Source organism: Mobula birostris, chromosome 1 (genome assembly GCF_030028105.1).
Source record: "Mobula birostris isolate sMobBir1 chromosome 1, sMobBir1.hap1, whole genome shotgun sequence".
Classification (NCBI taxonomy): domain Eukaryota; kingdom Metazoa; phylum Chordata; class Chondrichthyes; order Myliobatiformes; family Myliobatidae; genus Mobula; species Mobula birostris.
The window spans coordinates 29,990,851-30,013,790 of record NC_092370.1 but is presented as its reverse complement, the minus strand read 5'-3'; positions in this window follow the sequence as shown (position 1 = coordinate 30,013,790).

Genomic DNA, 22,940 nt, shown 5'->3' with positions numbered 1-22,940 from the left:
AAATATTCTGGCAACAGTACATAAATCTTTATGATTTTCTAAACTCTGAAATAAAATGTTAGAAAAGGAGACTTTTATATGCTGAGACCAAAGACTAATGGAAACAAACTGAGATCTAATGAAGACATGAGGACATGTGATATTTACCAACGTTTACTTATAGATTGCAGAAAAATATCAGAGCGTCTCTACCTATGTATTGCTTCACATACATCATTTTTCATAGCTTCATGCAAAGAAGATGAAAGACCTGACCAGGTGAGGTCTTTCTCGGCTGGTCATCCAGGTGAGGATATTCTATTATTTGTCAGGACACATTGAAGATACCAACCAGTAGTGAATTGAGGCTCACAGTGTTGTTGTAATTAACTTCTATTAGATCTTCAGGAAAGGTATGGCATTACAGGACTGGCTATCACAAGCGACCCACTAAGTGACAGAAATGAGCTATAGATCTCTTTCAGAGATAAACTTTGGAACACTGTTGATCTTGAGGGATCATTTATAAACTGTTGGGTTAAACTAGAGGAAGGAAAATGATTTCTGTGGTAAATATATGGATTTAAAAAGCAAAGATGTTCGTAAAAAAGCATGATTTTAAAGTGTGTGCACTTGGTTCTGAGATAAATATCCATTTTGAAGATGTGTATGTGGTATCAACATAGAAGATGCAGTAATCCCCAACCTCATTTCTGGAAATTTCAGAGGTTTGAAATGGCTAGATTGTTTTGGGCTTGGTTCATCTGTTTCTGCATTGAAAACTATAATAAAACTGCTGTTTATTTTTCAATGATATCTGCTTTAAGTGTTGTTCATTGCCTATAGTTATTGACAGGGGTAGGGGTTTCATCTCTTGTGAGCTTGCTGCAAATTAAAGAGCTCATGCACACCTTCGGTCGTAAGTTATCATGAGACTTTATTAAAGGGAAAGATGGGCCTTGATATTTAAAGAAATGTCTGAGAGTTTGAGACCAGAGGCACCATGATTTGCTGAAAGTGCCAAGGAAATCTTAATGCACAGGTTTGACAGAAGAAGAGATGGCCAACATGCATCAGGGCAGGGAGCCCTCTGCATGTGATAAATAGGGGGAATAAACAGCAATGCCAGGAGTGTTGGTACAGAAACATTGATGCACATACCAGAAGACATTAAGCAACTTCTTATGAGGTCTCAAGATAAATGAATTCACCTAATTTTCCATCATGGCAACTTCATCAGCACTCAAATAACTTCACCAGCATCCCCATCTACAAAACATCTCAGAGTATCTGATGTTCGAAAGTAGTCAGATTTCAGACTGACAACATTTATTATATAAAAATCTCAGAATGCCATTCTTACTGTCTTCTCCACAAAGACAAGGAGATTATCTTGAACTTTCCATGGAAAATATCATCATATAGGGCAAAATAATCACTTCCCCCCCTTCCATCCCCTCCTCCTCACCCTCACTCACTCTCCCTCCCTCCCCCACTCCCTCCCTCTCTTCCTCTCTCCCTCCAAACTCCCCCTGTCATAAGGTGGTGGCTGGGATCGAACCCAAGCGCAAGACACAGACACTGAAGTACTAGGGACAGGACTAGGATACAGGGTGAGGGCTAGGACATGGACACGAAAACCAGGAACCCGGAACAGGACTGGACAAGACAGCTAGGAGCCCGGGCTTGGACTCCGAGACAGAGGCTGTACAAGGACCCGGTACCTGGGTCTTGCCTCTGGCTCGGACACTAGAACTAGGCAAGGACGAGCCTTGGCAGGCAGGAAGGACGAGGCTGGAGTCTTCAGGCTTGAGGCCAGAGGCTAGAGACTTGAGGCTAGAGGCGAGGCTTGACAGGAGGCTGGAGTCTTCAGACTTGAGGCTAGAGGCGAGGCTTGACAGGAGGCTGGAGTCTTCAGCCTTGGGGCGAGGCTTGACAGGAGGCTGGAGCCCTCGGGCTTGGGGCTGGGCGGGAGGCTGGAGCCCTCGGGCTTGGGGCTGGGCGGGAGGCTGGAGCCCTCGGGCTTGGGGCTGGGCGGGAGGCTGGAGCCCTCGGGCTTGGGGCTGGGCGGGAGGCTGGAGCCCTCGGGCTTGGGGCTGGGCGGGAGGCTGGAGCCCTCGGGCTTGGGGCTGGGCGGGAGGCTGGAGCCCTCGGGCTTGGGGCTGGGCGGGAGGCTGGAGCCCTCGGGCTTGGGGCTGGGCGGGAGGCTGGAGCCCTCGGGCTTGGGGCTGGGCGGGAGGCTGGAGCCCTCGGGCTTGGGGCTGGGCGGGAGGCTGGAGCCCTCGGGCTTGGGGCTGGGCGGGAGGCTGGAGCCCTCGGGCTTGGGGCTGGGCGGGAGGCTGGAGCCCTCGGGCTTGGGGCTGGGCGGGAGGCTGGAGCCTTCGGGCTTGGGGCTAGGCAGGCTCCTCCTGGGCAGGGCGTGGATCACTGGGAGGGTGCGGAGCACCACCCGACGGAGGCATGGAACAGGAAGGGACAGAATCAACCACAGGTAACGGCAAGATGGCCTGGCTTACCCGACGGAGGAAGGGACAGGAAGGGACAGAACCAACCGCAGGTAACGGCAAAACGGCCTGGCTTACCTGGGCGGAGGCAAGGGACAGGAAGGGAGCTAGGTAATAGTGGCTCCAGGACAAGACTGCAGGTGAGACGAGGCAAGAGTTACCAGCAAGACAAGGCAAGGTTTCTGGCAAAGAAAGGCGAGACGAGAACTTCAGGCGAGGCGAGAGTTACTGGCAAGACAAAGCAGGGCTTCAGGAGAGGAAACAGAAGGCAGAGGAAGGGATAAAAGGAGTAAGGACAAGAACAATCCAGCAGCCACGCCCTGGTCTCCAGAGGTATTTATGCAGCCAGCCCCAACAGGCATCAGCTGCCTTAATTAGTACTTAACAGGAACAGAAACAGGGTAGACAGGAAAACCTGAGCAAGGGTCAATGGACTGGACTGTGAACCAGAATACGGACTTCACGGACCGGACCATGACACCCCCTCTCAGTCCCCCTCCCCCTCTCTCCTTCTCCCTGATTTGATGGATGATCTTTTCTGATCTGATTGGTTGCAGTTCACCTCCGACCTGCTTTCAATTGATTGTGATCTTGTTTTGTAGGGTTGTAGGGTGAGTGGGCCATCCTCCACCTACTCAAGGGGCTTTGTGAGTGAGTCTTGGTCCAGACCACCCATGTGATAATGCTGGGCTCTGTCCTCACCATCTGGGATGTGGATGGAATTTGCCAGCAAGTTAGTTGGACAATCCACAAGATCTGTTCATATGTCAGTTGTGAGCCACAGCAGTTCATTGCTGGCATCAAGATCAGTCCTGCTGTACATGATTATTTATTACTTTGTTTATAACAAGGTATTGCAGGCTGCTTGAGCACAAAAGCATGCTGCTAGTAGTACAACTACTGCCAACCCTCTTACACTGTCGCCCGTCTGCCACGCAATATCATCCATTTATATAGTACATTTAACAGAGTATTCATGCCATACTTCAAAGCTCACAGGTTCAAAGTGCAGAGCAAATTTATTACCAATATACATACATTCTATCCTGAGATTTATTTTCTTGAGGCTATTCACAGTAGATAGAAAGAAACACAATAGAATCAATGAGAAACTGCACACGGCGAAGATGTACAAACAACCAAAATGTAAGAAATTGTGCAAATAAAAAAAGGAAATGAAACATAAATAATAATATAACAAATAAATAAATATCAAGATCAAGAGTAATAGGGTCCTTAAAAGTGAGTCCATAGGTTGTGGCATCAGATCAGTGCTAGGATGAGTGGTTATTCCCTCTGGTTCAGAAGCCTGATGGTTGAGGGATAATAACTGTTGGTGTGGGACTTGTTGCTCCTGTACCTCCTTCCCAAAGGCAGCAAGGTCCTTGATGCTAATTTCATGAAACAATGCTCCCTGTAAATGCGCTCAACAGTAGGAGGGCCTTTACCTGTGATGGACTGGGCTGTATCTGTTACCTTTAGTAGTGTTTTGTTTTCCCCTGTTCAAACGCATTGCTATTTCCACACCAGGCTGTGATGCAACCAGACAGTATACTCTCCATCACACATCTGTAGAAGTTTGCCAAAGTTTTAGATGACATACCAAAATGAATGCTAATATTGCATTTGCCTTCCTTACCATTGTCTCAATCTACAAGTTAACCTTTAGGGAATCCTACACAAAGACTCCCCAAATCCTTTTATACCTTTATTCCTTTAGAAAATAGCCTACACCTTTATCCTTCTATGAAAGTGCATGACCATAAACTTCCCTACAATATATTCTTTGTCTATTATCCTAATCTGCCTGTTCTTCTGCAGACTCCCTGCTTCCTCAACACTATCTGCCCCTCCACCTGCCTTTGTGTTATCCGTAAACTTGATTAGAAAACCATTAATTCCACCATCCAAATTATTGGCTTATCAATAGGTTTCAGTAGGTGCATTTAATGTCAGGAAAAGTGTATACAATATAGATCCTGAAATTCCTTTTTTTCACAGACATCCACAAAAACAGAGAAGTGTCCCAAAGAATGAATGACAGTTAAAACATTAGAGCCCGAAAGTCCCTCCTAACTCACCCCTCCCACAAACAAGCAGCAGTAAGGCAATGACCCCACCCAACCCCACCAGCAAAAAAGCATCAGGTGCAAGCAAAGCATTCACCATTTAGCGCCATCTAAACCTTTGTTCCACCCTTTCTCCCAATATCTCGTGTGGCACCTTGTCAAAGGCCTTCTGAAAATCCAAGAATACAACATCCATTGGCTTGTTATTTCCTCAAAGAATTCAAATTGATTTGTCAGGAAAGACTTTCCCTTAAGGAAACCACGTTGAATTTGGCCTATGGAATGGCATCGGATGTTCTGTTGTGACGGTAGACAAATTGGAGCAGATCTTGGTCTCACAGGACAGGTATTGATACGTTTCATCACCAGCCTCTCAAAGCACTCATCTCAGTGGATTTAAGTGCTACTGGATGATAGTCTTTGAGACAGGCTACACATTCTTCTTGGGCAAAAATATAATTGAAGCCAACTTGAAGCAGATGGGCACTTCAGACCACTAAGGCGGGAGGTTAAAGATATCAGTGAACACATCAGACAGTTGAATAGTACAGGTCGTCAGTACTTGGGTAGAAGCTCCATCAGGGCCAGATGCTCCCCTGATTTCACCTTCCTGAAGGATGCTCTCACATCATTCTCAGAGACTGAAATCACAGTGTCATTGGGGACTGCTGCCTCTATGATTTGTCGGTCAAAGCAAGCATAAAATGCTTTGAGCTCATCTGGGAGCAAAACCATATTTGTCATATACAGTGTGTCTTTTTGTGTCACTTTTCAGGAGGTGATAGCATCACAGCCCTGCCACAGCTGTCGAGCATCCTTCTGTGATTCATATTTGGTGCAGAGGAGGGCGGAGCAAAGTTAAGATGGCGCTAAATGGCCACTCCTTTGCTTGCATCTTCCGAAAGAGCTCTATTTCTATCTTTGATGTCTCTTTTTTTTCCCTGTTCAAAGTTCTTTTGAAGACCCTCACCTAGAGTTATACTCTGACTCCAGTTCTTTGTGAGAATGGGACCTGCTCTCAGTGCCTCATGACTGGCCACTTTTTGATATCCCAAGGATGCGGCTTGGAAGACTAACGCACCTTCAGGGTGCTGGATTTTTGTGGCTCTGTAAACAGGCTGATTCAAGGCCTGTGCCCCTGACTGAGGCGTCGTGGGAGAACAGGGAACATCGGGAGCAGCGGGTTAGCTGCCGGCTGTGTCTCCAGCGACCTGAGCCTTTCCAGGGCCGATCTTTCCAGGACACAGCGCTCAGAAAAAGCGACGCAACAGATTTTTAACATATAAATCAGCAAGTTGTTGGCTATGTCTCCTGTCTCACTGTGAAATGGAGACACCTATTTTGCTCTTATTAGGAAGAGAGAGAGAGCCTATGGTATGTCCAATTACCGGCTGAATGAGTGGTCTTTGGGATACTGCAAGTCTGTATTGATGCTTTGCTGCATGCCTGAGTGCTCAGTGGAGGGTGCTGATGCTTTTTTTTTAACTGTTGGAAGAGGAGGGAGGTTGTTGTCTTGGTACTGTTTGTGTATGGGAGAGGGGAGCTGGGGGGGGCTTTGGGGTTCTAACATTTAACTGTCATTCATTCTTTGGGGTACTCCTCTGTTTTCCTGGATGTCTGCAAAGAAAAAGAATTTCAGGATGTATTCTTCTCAGGATATACATTTTTCCGACATTAAATGTACCTATTGAAACGATGGAGATTTGTCTCTTCACATGTGAGATGGCTTTCTGTGGGTCGCACCTGAACATCTTGTACTTCACTTGGTCATCAGACCTTAATGTCACTGATCTGGTCCTTAGTAGTTTGCAGATCTGCTGTTCATCCAGAGCCTCTGATTGGGGAAGACTCTGAATAATTTTGTGGGGATACACTCGTCTATGATGGTCCTTATAAAGTCTGTGACAACCATGATGTATTCATTCAGATCCTCTGTTGTGTTCTTGAACATTCTCCAGTCCACCAGTTTGAAGTAATCCCACAGCCAGTCCTCTGGCTCCCTCCACCACTTCTTTGTTGTCCTTACATCTGGAGCCTTTCTCCTTTGCCTCTGCCTGTGTGCAGGTAGGGGAAGGACTGCCAAATGATCAGATTTCCCAAAATGCAGTCTTGGGATCGAACAGTAGATATAGTAAAATAGTGGTTGAGTGTGTTGGGACTCCTGGTGTTGCAGTGATATGTTGATAATATTTGGACACAGATTTTGTCAAACAAGCCTGATTGAAGTTCCTGACAGGCAGTCTGTCTAGGAGAAGGAAAACTCTAATACTCAACCTACAGCTATGCAGTCATCAGAGCTCGCTGTGTCATTGTGGAATGTCCTCCGGCCTAAAGAGTGGACTCGCTCTGCATGCACCGAACCTCACTATAAACCTACATGGCAGAAAGAACGATCATGCTGTCATTCCTGTGGACTTTTCTACCCTCCTGATCGTCGCAAATGAAAAACCAGCCATCAAATAATCAATCATCAGAATCATGGAGTTTTACCAGGGTCACTGGAGCTCTGAGAGAGCAGTTGTGCCCCTGGGCCTCCCCGCTTACTGTGGAGATTTAAACTGTTCGTGTTACCTAAAACTTTGACAAACTTCTATAGATGCGCAGTAGAGAGTATCCTGACTGTTTGCAACATGACTTGGTATTAAAGCACCAAAGCCCGGGAACACAAAATTCTATAGAGGGTGGCGGCTACAGACCAGCCCATCAGAAGCAAAGCCCTCCCCACCATTGAGCACATCTACATGCAGTGCTGCCACAGGACAACATACATCCATCACCAAGAACCCCCACCATCTTGGCCATGATCTCTTCCAGTCACTGCCATTGGGCAGGAGGTACAGGCATTCAAGTTCAGGAACATTTATTACCCTGTAAGTACCAGACTCCTGAACTGGATATCTTCACTCACTACAACTCTGCACAATCTACAGACATATTCAAGGACTCTACATCTCAAGTTTTCTGTATTACTCGATTTTCATTTGCATAGTTTCGTGTTTTTTTACATATTGGTTGCTTTCGGTCCTTGTTTATGCATAGTTTTTCATAAATTCTATTTTATATCTTTACTTTCCTGTAAATGTTTGCAAGAAAATGAATCTCAAGGTAGTATATGGTAACATATGTGTACTTTGATAATAAATTTTAATTTGACTTTGATCCTTGCATGTCTAAGCAATACTGACTGAATGCAATGTCAAGATTGGAAATTCTCCTTAGCTGAGGAATGCTGGCTCTTGTTTGAGCACTTGCTCTGGCACCTTAACTACAATTAACCAACGCTGCTCAGACCAGCCATCAAATAGTGTGTTTTATTGTTATCTGTAGGGCCCAGTATCACACATCCTGAAGTCCTGCACAAGTCAATAGCATTTTATAAGTATATCCTTATCAACAGTGTTTCAACATCACTTAAATCTATGGATTTTTCCACAAGTACTGAGACAACTGAACAAACCTTTTGCAGTCTAATTGCTTGAGTGGCGTAACCTAAATATTGGACAATTGTACACTAAGCAACATACACAACATCCTGGAGGAAGTCAGTCGGCCAGGCAGCATCTATGGAAAAGACTGAGACCTTTCTTCAGGACTGGGAAGGAAGGGGGAAGATGTCAGAATAAAAAGGTAGGAGTGGAGAAGGAAGTTGGCTGGAAGGTGATAGGTGAAGTCAGGTAGGTGGGGAAGGTCAAGGAATGGAGAAGAAGGAATCTGATAGGAGAGGAGGTTGGACCGTAGGAGAAAGGGAAGGAGGGGACCCAGGGGGAGGTGATAGGCAGGTGAGAAGAAATAAGAGAGCAGAATGGGGAATAGAAGAGGGGAGGGGGATGGAAAACATGTTTTTACCTGAAAGAGAAATTGATATTCATACCATCAGGTTGGAGGCTACCCAGACAGAATATAAGGTGTTGATCCTTCACACTGAGGGTGGTCTCATCTTGGCACATTGGAACGGGAATGGGAATTGGAGTTAAAATGTTTGGCCAATGGTTAGTCTCACTGGTGCAGAGGTGCTCAATGGAGCAGCAAGTCTGCTAATCATAAATAAATAAATACAATACAATTTTCTTTCATCAAAAAGTAAACTAAATGAATCAAATATGGTGCAAAAAATAAAATAATTTCTGTCCCATAGTAATTAAATCAGCTGAATGCATAATGATTTATCAATGCCTAACATTAACACTGAGAAGCATACATGCCAAGAAATCTATCCCCAGGTGGTATATAGTCGGAAATTGTGGAAGTGTCATGGAACACACAGCTGCTATTGTACAGCACAGTTAGAGCTAATCACTCAGGGCTGAAGTTCTAGGCTAAGCACAATGTTATCAATTTGTTTTAGGTACTCTTGTCAATTTCTGCTGTTTAATGATACTTAAATATTATTAAATAATATTCAGGAAAAACTACAATATGATTTAGACAAGGGTGCCTTCACAGCTCAATTAAAGGCTTAGCTTTGTCTGAATTAGACAAAAAAATGTCATGGATGAAACACTGAAGTTTGAAATTCCATCAGCCACACTAGCTGGCAGTGTGGATGGCGAAGTAGCTGGAGAATATGTAATGTCCAGCCAGTACCATAGTGCATTGGACTAGCGACCTGAAGGTCGTGAGTTCGAGCCCCAGCCGAGGGAACGTGTTCTGTCCTTGAGCAAGGCACTTAACCACACATTGCTCTGCAACGACACTGGTGCCAAGCTGTATGGGTCCTAATGCCCTTCCCTTGGACAACATTGGTGTCGTGGAGAGGGGAGACCTGCAGCATGGGCAACTGTTGGTCTTCCATACAACCTTGCCCAGGCCTGCGCCCTGGAGAGTGAAGACTTTCCAGGTGCAGATCCATGGTCTCTAACGGATGCCTTTACTTTACCATGGTGTAGTAAAATTTCACCACACCATTTGTTGTTTGGGCTTGATCAATGTTGATTAGTTTACAAGTTGCATGCTGTATATGCATGAGCATTTCCAACTCAAGTTGCATTTTCTGCCTTGTTGGAAGGGTACCAGCATATCTGATGTTATTGCCTTCCTGAACTATGAAGACTGGACAGATCTTGTTAATCAGATTCAGATTCAAAATCAGGTTTAATATCACCAGTAAATGTCACGAAATTTGTTAACTTTGTGGCAGCAGTACAATATATGATAAAGACAAAAAAAAACTGAATCACATTAAGTATATATGTATATTAAATCATTAAATTAGTATAAGTAGTGCAAAAACAGAAATAAAAAGTGGTGAGGTAGGATTCACCTTAAAGCTGAATTAATTGCCAACTGTCAAACTGGACTCAATGACGCACCTAATGGATCTCGGCCTGAAACCTCGACTCAGGTGCTACCTGATCTGTTGCATTTTCTGTGTATTGCTCTGGATTTCCAGCATCTGCAGACTCTGTTGTGTTTAGGATCTGCTGCTCCACTGCAAAGTCTCTGCGATGGAAGCCTACCCTGAAGAAATGTAAGTCTGCTCTTCAATGGGAGCTCAGTGAAACCCTCTCTCACTACTTCCCCTCCATGATCTCTGCTATTCTCCGACTCTTTCACCATGTGCTCACCCATGCCCTGATGAAGGGTCTCAGCCTGAAACATCAACTCTTTATTCCTCTCCATATCTGCTGCCTGACCTGCTAATTTCCTGCAATATTTTCTGTGTGCTGCCCTAATGCTTATGTGAGGCACAAGGGAATAATCAAGCATTCAGCAAAGCAAAATCTCCACCACTATCTTATCCCAATGCATTGCTACAGGAGGGAATGGGTGAGTTGAGAATGTAGTTCATTTCTACAGGGTGTTAGTTTGATTGAAGTTGTTCTTCCAAGCTCCAGAATCTGCAGGAGATGCCGTACATTGTTTTCCACCCTTCTGGAATAGATAGGTTCTTCATAACTTAAATACCAAACTAGCTATTCTTATTCTGACTCGAGTAATCGGAAGCTGTGCATGGTAGCATAGTGGTAAGCGCAACGTTTTACAGTAGAGGCAGCTTGGGGATCATTTCCAGCGGCTGCCTGTAAGGAGTTTGTACGTTCTCCCCTTGATGGTGTGGATTTTCTCCAGGTGCTCTGGTTTCCTCCCACAGTCCAAAGACGTATCATTTGGAAGGTTAATTGGTTATTGTAAATTGTCCTGTGGTTAGGCTCTGATTAAATCAGGGGTTGCTGGGCGGCGTGGCTTGAAGGGCTGGAAGGGCCTATTCTGTGCTGCATCTCAATAAATAAACAAATAAATAAATAGACAAATAAATAAATAAAAACAAAAATAAAACTTCACAAACAAGAAAAAATCTGCAGATGCTGGAAGTCTCAGCCACAGGCACAAAATGCTGGAGGAACTCAGCAGGCCAGGCAGAATCTATAGAAAAGAATACAATCGACGTTTTGGCCAAACCCTTCAGTAGGGCGGGAGCAAAACATCTGTGGAGCAGGTTTAAAAGGTGGAGGGGAGAGAGAGAGAGAAACTCAAGGTGATAGGTGAAACCTGAAAGGGGAGGGATGAAGTAAAGAGCTGGGAAATTGATTGGTGAAAGAGACAGAAGGCCATGGAAGAAAGAAAAGGGGGAGGAGCACCAGAGGGAGTCGATGGGTGGGCAAGGTGAGGTGAGAGAGGGAAAAGGGGATGGAGAATAGTGAAGTGGGGGGAGAGGGTGGAGGAATTACCAGAAGTTCGTGAAATCGATGTTCATGCCATCAGGTTGGAGACTACTCAAACGGAATATAGGGTGTTGTTCCTCCAAACTAAGTGTGGCCTTATCTCAACAGTGGAGGAGGCCATGGATGGACATATCGGAATGGGAATGGGAAGTGGAATTAAAATGGGTGGCCACTGGGAGAAACCGCTTGTTCAGGCGGACGGAGCGTAGATGCTCGGTGAAGCGGTCTACCAATCTATGTCCGGTTGCTCCAATATACAGGAGGCCACATCAGGAGCACCAGACACAGGAGATGAACCCAACAGACTCAGAGGTGAAGTGTCGCTTCACCTGGAAGGACTGTTTAAGGCCCTGAAAGGTAGTGAGGTAGGAGGTACAGGGGCAGATGTAGCACTTGTTCCACTTGCAAGGATAAGTGCCAGGAGAGAGATCAGTGGGGAGGGACGAATGGACAAGGGGGTTGCGTAGGAAACGATCCCTGTGGAAAGCAGAAAGTGGGGTGGGGGAAGGAAAGATGCGTTTGGTGGTGGGATCCCGTGAGCATGGTGGGAGGATGGGTAAGAGCAGACGTGCATGAAATGGAAGAGATGTGGTTGAGGGCAGCATTGATACTGGAGGAAGGAAAGCCCCTTACTTTGAAAACGAAGGGCATCTCGTTCGTTCTAGAATGAAAAGCCTCATCCTGAGAGCAGATGCAGCAGAGATGGAGGAATTGTGAGAAATGGATGGCGTTTTTACAAGTAACAGTGGAAAGAAGTATAGTCCAGGCATCTGTGAGCGTCTATGTGTTTACAATAGACATTGGTGGATAAGCTGTCTCCGAAGATAATAGACAATAGACAATAGGTGCAGGAGTAGGCCATTTGGCCCTTCGAGCCAGCACCGCCATTCACTGTGATCATGGCTGATCATCCACAATCAGTACCCTGTTCCTGCCTTCTCCCCATATCCTTTGACTCCACTATCATTAAGAGCTCTACCTAACTCTTTCTTGAAAGCATCCAGAGAATTGGCCTCCACTGCCTTCTGAGGCAGAGCAGTGAGATCGAGAAAGGGGAGGTAGGTGTCAGAGAGGGCAGGCTGGAAGTTGGAGGCAAAGTGGATGAAGTCAACGAGTTCAACGTGGGTATAGCCATCGACATAACATAGGAAAAGTGTGGGACAGTAACCAGTGTCAGCTTGGAGCATAAATTGTTCCGTGTAACCAACAAACAGGCAGGCATAGCTGGAGCCCATGTGAGTGCCCATGGCTGTATCTTTGTTGAAGGAAGTGCAAAGAGCTAAGGAGAAATTATTTAGTGCGAGGACAAGTTCCACTAGGCGGAGGAGAGTGGTGGTAGAGGGGAACTAGTTAAGTCTGTGTCCAGAGAAAAATGGAGAGCTTTGAGGCCTTCCTGGTAGGGCAGTGGTCCCCAACCACTGGGCCTTGGACCGGTACAGGGCCATAAAGGATGTGCGACCGGTCCACGGGCTGCAGGCCGCGAGGAAACGGTATGATTTGGTGATATGAAACAATATGAGTCAGCTGCACCTTTCTTCATTCCCTGTCACACCCACTGTTGAACTTTAATGCACGCGAGGTCATCAGTGACCCAAGGCGTGCAATGGAATGGGTCCGTGACCCATCTGTGAATGTTTCCGGTGAATTTTCCATGTTAGCGCGGGAAAAAGATCAACTCCTCGAGCTTGAAAATGATGGTGGGCTGAAAAGTATGTTTGACATAACATCCCTGCCGGCATTCTGGATCAAAGTCAAGGCTAAATATCCTGAGATAGCCACGAAAGCACTGAAAACGTTGCTTCCATTTCCAACATCATATCGCTGCGAAGCGGAGTTTTCTGCAATGAATGCAACAAAAACTAAATTGCGGAATAGACTGGACATAAGGAACCCCCTTCTAGTATCGCTGTCTCCGTTCACCCCTCAATAGGACTGTCTTGTTGCAGGAAAACAAGCTCAGGGCTCCCACTGATTCAGCGATATTGGTGTGTTGCAATGATTTTATATGTTCATACGAGGAAAATATGCGCTGTGTGTTTAATATCCAAATGTTACTTAAAATGTTATGATGCTATTGACTTATAAGTGATTTATAATTCAGTGGTCCCCAACCTACGGGCTGCAGAGAATGCAGCAGTACAGCGGTGGCCAGAACGCACCCAGCACACCTTTAAGAAAAAAGCTGAAAGAAACAAGCTGATTAATTAGGTGCCAGCCGGCACGCAAATGTCGGCCCAGATCAGAGGCAATTGCGGATTGCATTGTCTCTGATCTGGGCCGACATTTACATGCTGGGCAGCACCTAATCAATTAGCTTGTTTATATCGGCTTTTTTCTTAAAGATGTGCTGGGTGCGTTCTGGCCACCGCTGTACCACTGCATTCTTCACGACAATGTATTGGTCCGTAGCCCAGAGGTTGGGAACCACTGTTATAATTGACTTATCACTATATTCATGCCAGGAAAATATGCGCTCTGTGTTTAATATTAAATTTGTCAGATAAACCCCTTTAGAAACGAAATTGAGTGTATTACCACTTACAAGTGACTTATCACCTATATTCCGGTCGTGATTAACACCCACCCCAGCCCGCACCCCCCCCCCCCCGGGTCGGCCGGTCCACAAGAATATTGTCAATATTAAACTGGTCCGCGGTGCAAAAAAAAGTTGGGGACCCCTGTAGTAGGGGATGGAGGTGTATAGGGACCAGACAGGTGTATAGTAAAAATAAGATGATGGGGGCCAGGGAACCTGAAATCACTGAAAAGATCCAGAGCGTGTGAAGTGTCACAGATGTAGGTAGGAAGGGACTGAACTTGGGGGATAAAACAGAGTCAAGGTATGCAGATATGAGTCCAGTGGGGCAGGGACAAGCTGAAACAATGGGTCTACCTGGACAAGCAGGTTTGTGATCTTGGGTAGGAGGTAGAAATGGGAAGTGCAGGGTACGGGAACTATGAGGTTGGTGGCAGTGGATGAGAGATCCCCAGAGTCAATAATGTTGGTGATGGTGTGGCAGACAATGGCCTGGTGCTCGTTAGTAGGGTCCTGTTTGAGAAGAAAGTAAGAGGAGGTGTCTGAGAGTTGGCGCTGGGCCTCAGCAAGGTAGGGGTCCGTGCGCTAGACCGCTACAGCACCTCCCTTATCTGCGTGCTTGATGGTGAGGTTAGAATTGATGCAGAGGGAGTAGAGCCGAGCGTTCGGAAGGAGTGAGGCTGGAATAGGAGAGAGGGGTGTTGGAGTCTTGGTGGTTGATGTCCTGTCAACAGTTGGCAATGAAAAGGTCCAGACAGGCAGAAAACCAAGGCGGTGTCCAGGAAGAGGAGGAGGGTTGGCCAGACTTCACCAGATGTGGGAAGAGGAGGAAGGGTAGAATGTTCTCAGCAAGAAGTCATGCCTATCAAGGACTTCCTGGGAGAAATTCTTGTACAACCATTTCAGCACAACAATGGGATTCAGCAAGGATGCCATCGCTGAAATACGTGGGCTGATTAGACACAGTGATACATCATAGGACCTTGCAAGACAATCTTAAGGTTAAACATATAGGGGCTAGTTGTTGATCACAATTTCCTCACTTTTTTTCTCACACTATTCCATTAATCTCCCAACAATTTTAGAATCTGAAATGAAAAATTGCATCTGTAAATGTAATAAAGTTAAATTTCTGCAGAATATCATCGAACCTCCTCTAACCTCCGAGGTAAATGCCCTTAACACAAAATATTGATGTACTCAAAACATAAAAAGTTAGCTTGACCTGAGATCTTTCAGCACTGTTAATCTCCAATTTGTATGATAGGAAGCTACAGGTGAAGCAACACACACAAAATGCTGGAGGAACTCAGCAGGTCAGGCAGCATCTATGGATGGGAATAAGCAGTCGATGTTTCAAGCTGAGACGCTTCATCAGTACTGGAAAGGAAGGGGGAGGAGACCAGAAAAAAGGTGGGGGAGGGGAAAGAGTTCAAGCTGACAGTAAGGAGGTACAGGAGCCTGTGGATCCACACCACCAGGTTCAGGAACAGTTATTACCCTATAACCATGAGACTGTTGAACCAGAGAGGATAACATCACTTGGTTTCACTAGGCCCATCACTGAACTGTTCACACAACCCATAGACTGCCTTTCAAGGACTTCATAACTCATTTTCTTGATATACATTGCTTATTTATTTATTTCCTTGTTTTGTATTTGCATAGTTTATTGTCTTTTGCACATTGGTTGTTATCCACCCTACTGGGGGCAGTCTTTCATTGATTCTATCGTGTTTCTATATTTGCTGTGAATGCCTGCAGGTAAATTAATCTCAGGATTCTATATGGTGACAAATATGAACTCTGATAATAAATTAACTTTGAACTTTGAAACCAGGTGGGGAAAAAAGGGGGTAAGTGGGGGAAGAGGGATAAAGGAAGAAGCTGGGAGGTGTTAGGTGCAGGAGGTTAAAGGTTGAAGAAGGAATCTGATCAGAGAGGAAATTGGACACGGGAGAACAGGAAGGAGGAAGGGCATCAGATTGAGGTGACGAACAGATGAGGAGGAGAGAGAGGATAAGTGAGAGACAAAATGGGGAGAGGAGAGAAAGTACCAAATGTTAGAGAACTTGATGTTCATGCCATCAGCTAGGAGACCACCAGAAAGTTGTTGCTCCTCCAGTCAATACTGCCTCATTGATGCAGTAGGAGAAGCCATACAGTGACATGTCAGAATGGGAATGGGAAGTAGAATTAAAATAGGTGGCCTCGGGAAATCCTGCCTTTTGTGGCGGATAGAGCAAAGGTGCTTAACAAAGTGGGCCCACAGATTATGTCGGGTCTTACCCATATAGAGAGTACAGATGAAGTAAAATGTAATAACAGACTGATTCATTCTCGTGTATCTGACAGGATCTCACCATCAGATAGGCATTAAAAAATAATATCATTCCCTAATAAATGATTCTTGTGGTGTATTTCTATTAAGCTGGTCCACATTAAGGAAATTACTACCATAGATTCAACTCCATGATACCAACATCTCCCCTGATGTGCACAAATCTTGAATGGCCCATAGTCTGATTCCATGGCAACACAGGATCAAAAGCTAGTCTCTAAAATGGCCCAAACCCTGACCTCCATCCTCACCCTGATCTCCAGCCATGAAATCCCCTGATCCCCCAAGGACAACACCTGAGGCTCCAATGTCTACCTGCCCACTCAACCCTGGTCTCAATCCTGACTGTTTATCCCTAAGCTCTGATCCTGATCACCACCAAATTCCCTCAGATCATTAACCCATTCGTGATTGTTGGCCCGATCCAACCTGCTGCTCTTCCCAGCCTGTCTCTCCCAACCGCAAGGATCCAGTGATAGCTATCAATTTTCCACCCACAACTCAAGTTCTTCTCGGCTTTTCAGCTACAGGTCAATAACTGAAGTGATCATTGGATATGAGATGGAAGGGTATCAAGCAATATGAGGTTAATGTAGGAATGTGATACTGAGCTAAATGAGCAGTCAAAATCATCTGCTCAAGGTGGTGCATGGACTATTCCTGTTTCTGGTTCGTAATGTTAATGGCATGTTGAACAAAGACACTCTAGTGCAGCTGAACTGACATTACAAATTCTACTTGTCTGACTCAAGCCCACCAAATGCGAAGGTTTGCTAATTAGGCTTGATAGTTTAGAATCAATATCGCGTTTATTGTCACTGACACGTGTCATGAAATATTATGTTTTGTGACAGCAGTACAGTACAAGACGTAAACATGATTATAAGTTGCAAAGAATAAATAAATAATGCCGAAGAAGAATAGTGTGGGAGTGTTCATGGGTTCATGGATGGTTTAGAAATATGATGGTGGAAAGGAGAAAACTGTTCCTAAAATATTAAGTGTGTGTCTTCAGGTTCTTGCACCTCCTTCCTGATGATAGTAAAAGGAAGAAGGCCTATCTCTGATAGTCAGAGTTTTTAATGATGGATCCCGCAATCTTGAGGGACCGTCTTTGGAACATGTCCTCAATGGAGGGGAGGATTGTGCCTGTAATGGATCTGGCTAAGTCTACAACCCTCCGTAGCCTCTTTCAATCCTGCATATTGGAGCCTCCATACAGACAGTGATTCAGCCAGTCAGAATGCTCTCCGCTGTACATCTGTAGAAACTTGCTAGTCTTCAGTAACAACCAAAATCTCCTCAAGTGAAGTACAGTGCTGGCGTGCTTTCTTCACGATTGCATCGATGTGTTGGGCCCAGGATGGATCCTCTGAAAAACTGACACCCATACAGCTGCTTGAACTATCATTCTCCTGCACAACACCTCATCACGATCCAAGATTTCGCCAACACATGATGTTATTGGTGAATTTATAGTTGCCGTTTTAGCTGTACCTAGCCAGATGGTTTTGTGTGTAGAGAGAGCAGAACAGTGGGCGAAGCACACATCCTTGAGATATGGCTATGCTGATTATCAGCAAGGAGGAGATGTTATTATCAATCCTCCCTGACTGTGGTCTCCCAATGAGGTAGTCAAGTATCCAATTGTAGAGAGGGGTTCAAATATCGAACCTTGTTAATTACCTCTGAGGGAGTGATGGTGTTTAATGGTGAGCTGTAACCAATAAATAGCAGCTTGATGTAGATATTGCTGTCGTCCTGGTGATCCAAGGCTAACTGGAGAGCCAGTGAGATTGCACCTGCTGTAGACCTATTGTGGAGCTAGACAAATTGCTTTGGGACCAGGTCCTTGCTCAAGCAGGAGTTAATTCTAGCCATGACCAACTTCTCAAAGCACTTCATCACAGTAGATGTGAGTGCTACCAGGTGATAGCCGTTGAGCAGCTCATACTGCTCTTCTTGGACACTGGAATGATTGAAGCAGGTAGGAATCTCTGACTGCATCACTCAGAGATTTAAAATGTCCTTGAACTCTCCAACCAGTTTGTTACCGCAGGTTTTCAGTGCCCTGCCAGGTACCCCATCGGGGTTTGACACCTTGTGAGTGGTCACCCTCTTGAAGTATGTTCTAATGTCAGGCTCTGAGACAGAGGTCACAGAGTCACCAGATGTTATGGAAATTAAAAGACATTGAGCTTGTTGGGGAATGAGGTATCACTGCCATTTGTGTTGTTGGGTTTTACATGCCTCTGCCAGACACTTGTGTATCCAACTGGGTCTCTAACTTCACATGGAATTACCCTTTCACTCTTACAGTTGTGCCTGGGCATTTTGTAGAGTTCTGTGTCACCGGTCATCTGTGTCATCAGAGATCTAGCCCGCAGCAGACTGTGAATTTCCTGTTTCATCCAGGGGTTTTTCTGCTTTGGTTATGTTCTGTATGTTCTCAAAAGCACACAGTCATCCAGACAGGTCTTGATGAAGCTGGTGATAACTGTGATATATACATATCTAAAGATGAATCCCTGAATATGGTGCAGTCCACTAATTTAAATCAGTCCTGTAAGCTCTCCTATACTTCCTTTGATCATATCTTCGTAGTCCTCACCACTGATGTTGCATTCCTCAGTCTGTGCCTATATGCAGGAGTAGAAGTATAGGCAATTGATCAAACTTCCCAAAGAGTTTACATCTTGCAATCCAGTTTTCTCTTATCCTGCTCAAATTTACATTTTATCTTCCAGCATTAGAGATATTTTCAGCACAGCAGCTGTACACAGTGCATCATCAGAATCTTTTGATATAAACAAACCAATGAATTGTAAACTTCAGAGGAAGAGATGAAAGCACATTTATAAGTCTTCAGTCATCTGGAAAAGTCATGTTTCTCCAGTCTGCCGCATAAACAGCTAGATTGCAATATTTACCCAATGGACAGTACACACAGTTACTGATGCAAAACTCTTACCTGTACCAAGGCATTTTCCAGGCAGTAAAATATTTATGCCCTGCTATGCTCTACGTTACATTGTACTGTACCAGTGGTAGAAGTTAAGACAGCAAGAGAGAGTTTTCTTTGATTGTGGTACTTGCTGATATTAAATAGTCCTTGCATATGGCTGTGTGTGAGAGAGCTTTAAGTTCCTAGCAGTGAACATCACCTATAGCCTGCCCTGGTGCAACCACGTAGATGTCGCAGCCAAGGAAGCTCACCAAAACTTCTACTTCCTCAGGAGGCTAAAGAAATTTGGCATGTCCCCATTGACTCTTACCAATTTTTATTAATACACCATCAAAAGCATTCTGTCTGGATGCCTAGTGGCTTGTTGTGGCAACTGATTTTCAAGTCACTGCAAGCAAATGCAGAGTGTTGTGGACAGAGATCAGCACATTACGGAAACCAGCCTCCCCTCTATGGACTCTGTGCTATATTTCTTATTGCCTCAGTAAAGCAATCAACTTAATCAAAGACCCTACCCACCCCAGACATTCTCTTTTCTCCCCTTTCCTATTAGGCAGAAGATAAAAAGCCTGAAAGCACATACCACTGGGCTCAAGGGCAGGTTTTATCCCAAAGTTATCAGGCTCTTTAATGGACATCTTGCACAATAAGATGGACCCTTCGCCTTACAACCTAACTTGTTTTGATCTTGCACTTTATTGTTTACCTGCACTGCACTTTTTCAGTAGTTTTTAAACTTCATTCTGCAAGATTTTTTTTACTCTATTCCAGCACAATGCACTGCGCAATGCTTTGATCTGTATAAACAGTTGCAAGACAACCTTTTCACTGTATCTTGGAACTTGTGAAGGTAATAAGCCAATACCAATACCAAAAAATAGTAGTTGTATTTATACCCCAGACATGCTTTAAGTCTGATAATGCTAAAAACAACACACATCAACACACATCAGTCCTGACGAAGGGTCTTGGCCTGAAACGTCGACTGTACCTCTTCCTAGAGATGCTGCCTGGCCTGCTGCGTTCACCAGCAACTTTGATGTGCGTTGCTTGAATTTCCAGCATCTGCAGAATTCCTTTTGTTTGATGCTAAAAACAACTACTTCTTGTATTATTGCAATTAATAATGTAAAAGATCACCAGGTGAAATATAGTCATAGTCATACTTTATTGATCCCAGGGGAAATTGGTTTTTGTTACAGTTGCACCATAAATAATAAATAGTAATAGAACCATAAATAGTTAAATAGTAATATGTAAATTATGAAATAAGTTCAGGACCAGCCTATTGGCTCAGTGTGTCTGACCCTCCAAGGGAGGAGTTGTAAAGTTTGATGGCCACAGGCAGGAATGACTTCCTATGATGCTCTGTGTTGCATCTCGGTGGAATGAGTCTCTGGCTGAATGTACTCCTGTGCCCAACCAGTACATTATGTAGTATATCTTATATATATATATATATATATAAATATATATATCTTTAAAACTGAAATCAAGCCATATAAAGATTTGAGGACAAGAAGCTGGAGTTCAGATAAAGAGATAGTTTTAAAGTAATGATTGAATAATTTTCTCTTACTTCTGCATTACATGTTTGCATTGATTTTTTTTTCTCAGTTCTCCATGTATCTGATGTATATATACAGTGAGGTCTCTCGATATGCACAATGGTGTCAGTTTGCAAGCAATGCATGATTAACCTCACAAATTTTATACAGAAGGTTCAGGCGTCAAATGCACAAACAAATGTTAAATAGATAAACAAATCCTGGTCCTGTGCTACTATTAGACCCTGCCTCTGCTTGGGCCTCTGACAGGAAATACAGCAGTACAAATTTGTGCAGGATGGGTCATTTTCCCTAAACTAAAATTCTGCCATCAGATTCTTGGATATTCCCCTCCTATCCCACACCAATGATCCAAATCACTATGTTCTCAAAGCTCCTTCAAGTATGACTTCCACTTCACCAACCACCATAACCTCTCACACCAACTCTTAGCAATTCCATCACTACAATTGTTCATCTGTCCCCTACCTCACAATATTATTCTCACTTTCTTCATTCTGACCCCTGATCTCCCTTGTCCTCCATCTGAATTTCTCCTCCGTCCCAATTCAGAATTTGTTCCTGCTCACAGATCATCTCCCCCATCAGTCTCCTCCCCAGTCCATCCTAATTTTCCCCCCAGTTTTTTCTGTCCAACTCCTTACAAACCCAATCTTGGCAATATTCCCCCAATCTATTCTCTCCACATGATTTTCTCGCCACACTCTGATCTCCTCCTGTATGATCATCTCCACCCTCATTTAATTCTCTACCCCGAAGAAAAACTTCATGCTTTTATCCTCTTCCAGATTTTCTGATTCAATTATTTCACTGTTTTCTAACCTTTTACCCCCCCCCCCCCGAGTCTGAACTTCTCCTAGCATCCCGGTCTTCTCTGGCTCCTACCAATCCTTTTCCACTTCTTTGATCCTTTTCTATTCTCGGTATCCCGCCTGCCCCCCCCCACCCCCACCAATCCTCTCCTTAGGCCATGGTAAGGAGTTACGGGGTTAAGGCTTCCACATGAACCTTTGTTCAAGCTATGGAATGGACAATACTAAGGCACAGCTTGCAGGATGTCCATTCAAGGGGAAGTTCCCACTCATAATCACCCAAAAGAATATAACTATCAAGTAGTTTTGAGAACATGTGCAAGTTTTCTCCTCAACATAATGGAAGAATGTGTTGATGATATCTTGCATTACCTACCTTCAGCTTCCACCTGTGTCTAAGTTTTCAATTTTGAGCAATCTCCAAAAATGTTCTCTAATTAAAGACCAAAATTATTGCCTGTCATCATCGGCACCAAAGTAAATTCTGTTCTCTAGTTTTGTTTCATCTGCTTCATTGAATTCTGGACCATATATACACACCGTCTATAAGTGTCCATTTCTACTTCTGTAACACCCACAGATTCAATGCCTGCTTCAACTTCTTCACGATTTTCCAGAACTCAGAATTAACAATTCCTATACATTCTTCAGTCAACTCTGCATTCACTTAAAAAAAGCAAATCTGAGCAGTCCATGGCTTCACTTGCACCAAGCCATTAGCCATCCACCTCTCTGTTTAATGTCCCACAGCCCTAGCTTCAGCAATGACTGTTTCAGAACCATCCTACTTGTTTTCACAGTCCTCCACGGTCTCACCTCTCTCTTTCACTGGAATTTCTTCCAAGCCTATAAGCCACTCAACTTTCTTTCACCTGCAACCCCCTCTCCGAACAACACATAACTGAGACCTGTGACTCAACTCGGCTATCCAGAGGCTGCCCTTTGAGATGGGTTAATTCCTCTTGGGAGTTTTGTATATAAAAATTTGCAGCAACAAGCCATCTGGAATAAGGATGGCTTAGCCCACCTCATACAGCATTTTTCCATGCTTTCCATGATGGGGACCTTCAAAGTTTCAGGAATTCCACAGCAATTCTCCTGAACAGACAGTTGATGAAGTGGCAAGCAAGCAATAGTGATGGTCGAAGTTTGAATGGAGCCTTACAGAATTTTCTAGACCCAGTTTTGGTTGAATGATACTGATTTACAAAGAATGATCGAACCTGTAAACTGAATGTAGTAGTGCATCTGCAGAAATTCACCAACTTCTTTGCAGTAACTTCAAAATACTAAATCTAAAACAGCACAGTTCACCATATGCCACAGTCCATGTATCCTCCCCTATTCCTTACTCTCTCACATTGAGCACATTCTTAACATGAAAGCAATACAACACCCTGCAGCAAAAACCCTTTTAAACCGATAAACCCTTCTTAATATAATCGTTTATATAGTATATAATAGGGTTTCATATAATATCAAATTCTTACAATTTAGTGCTGCTATA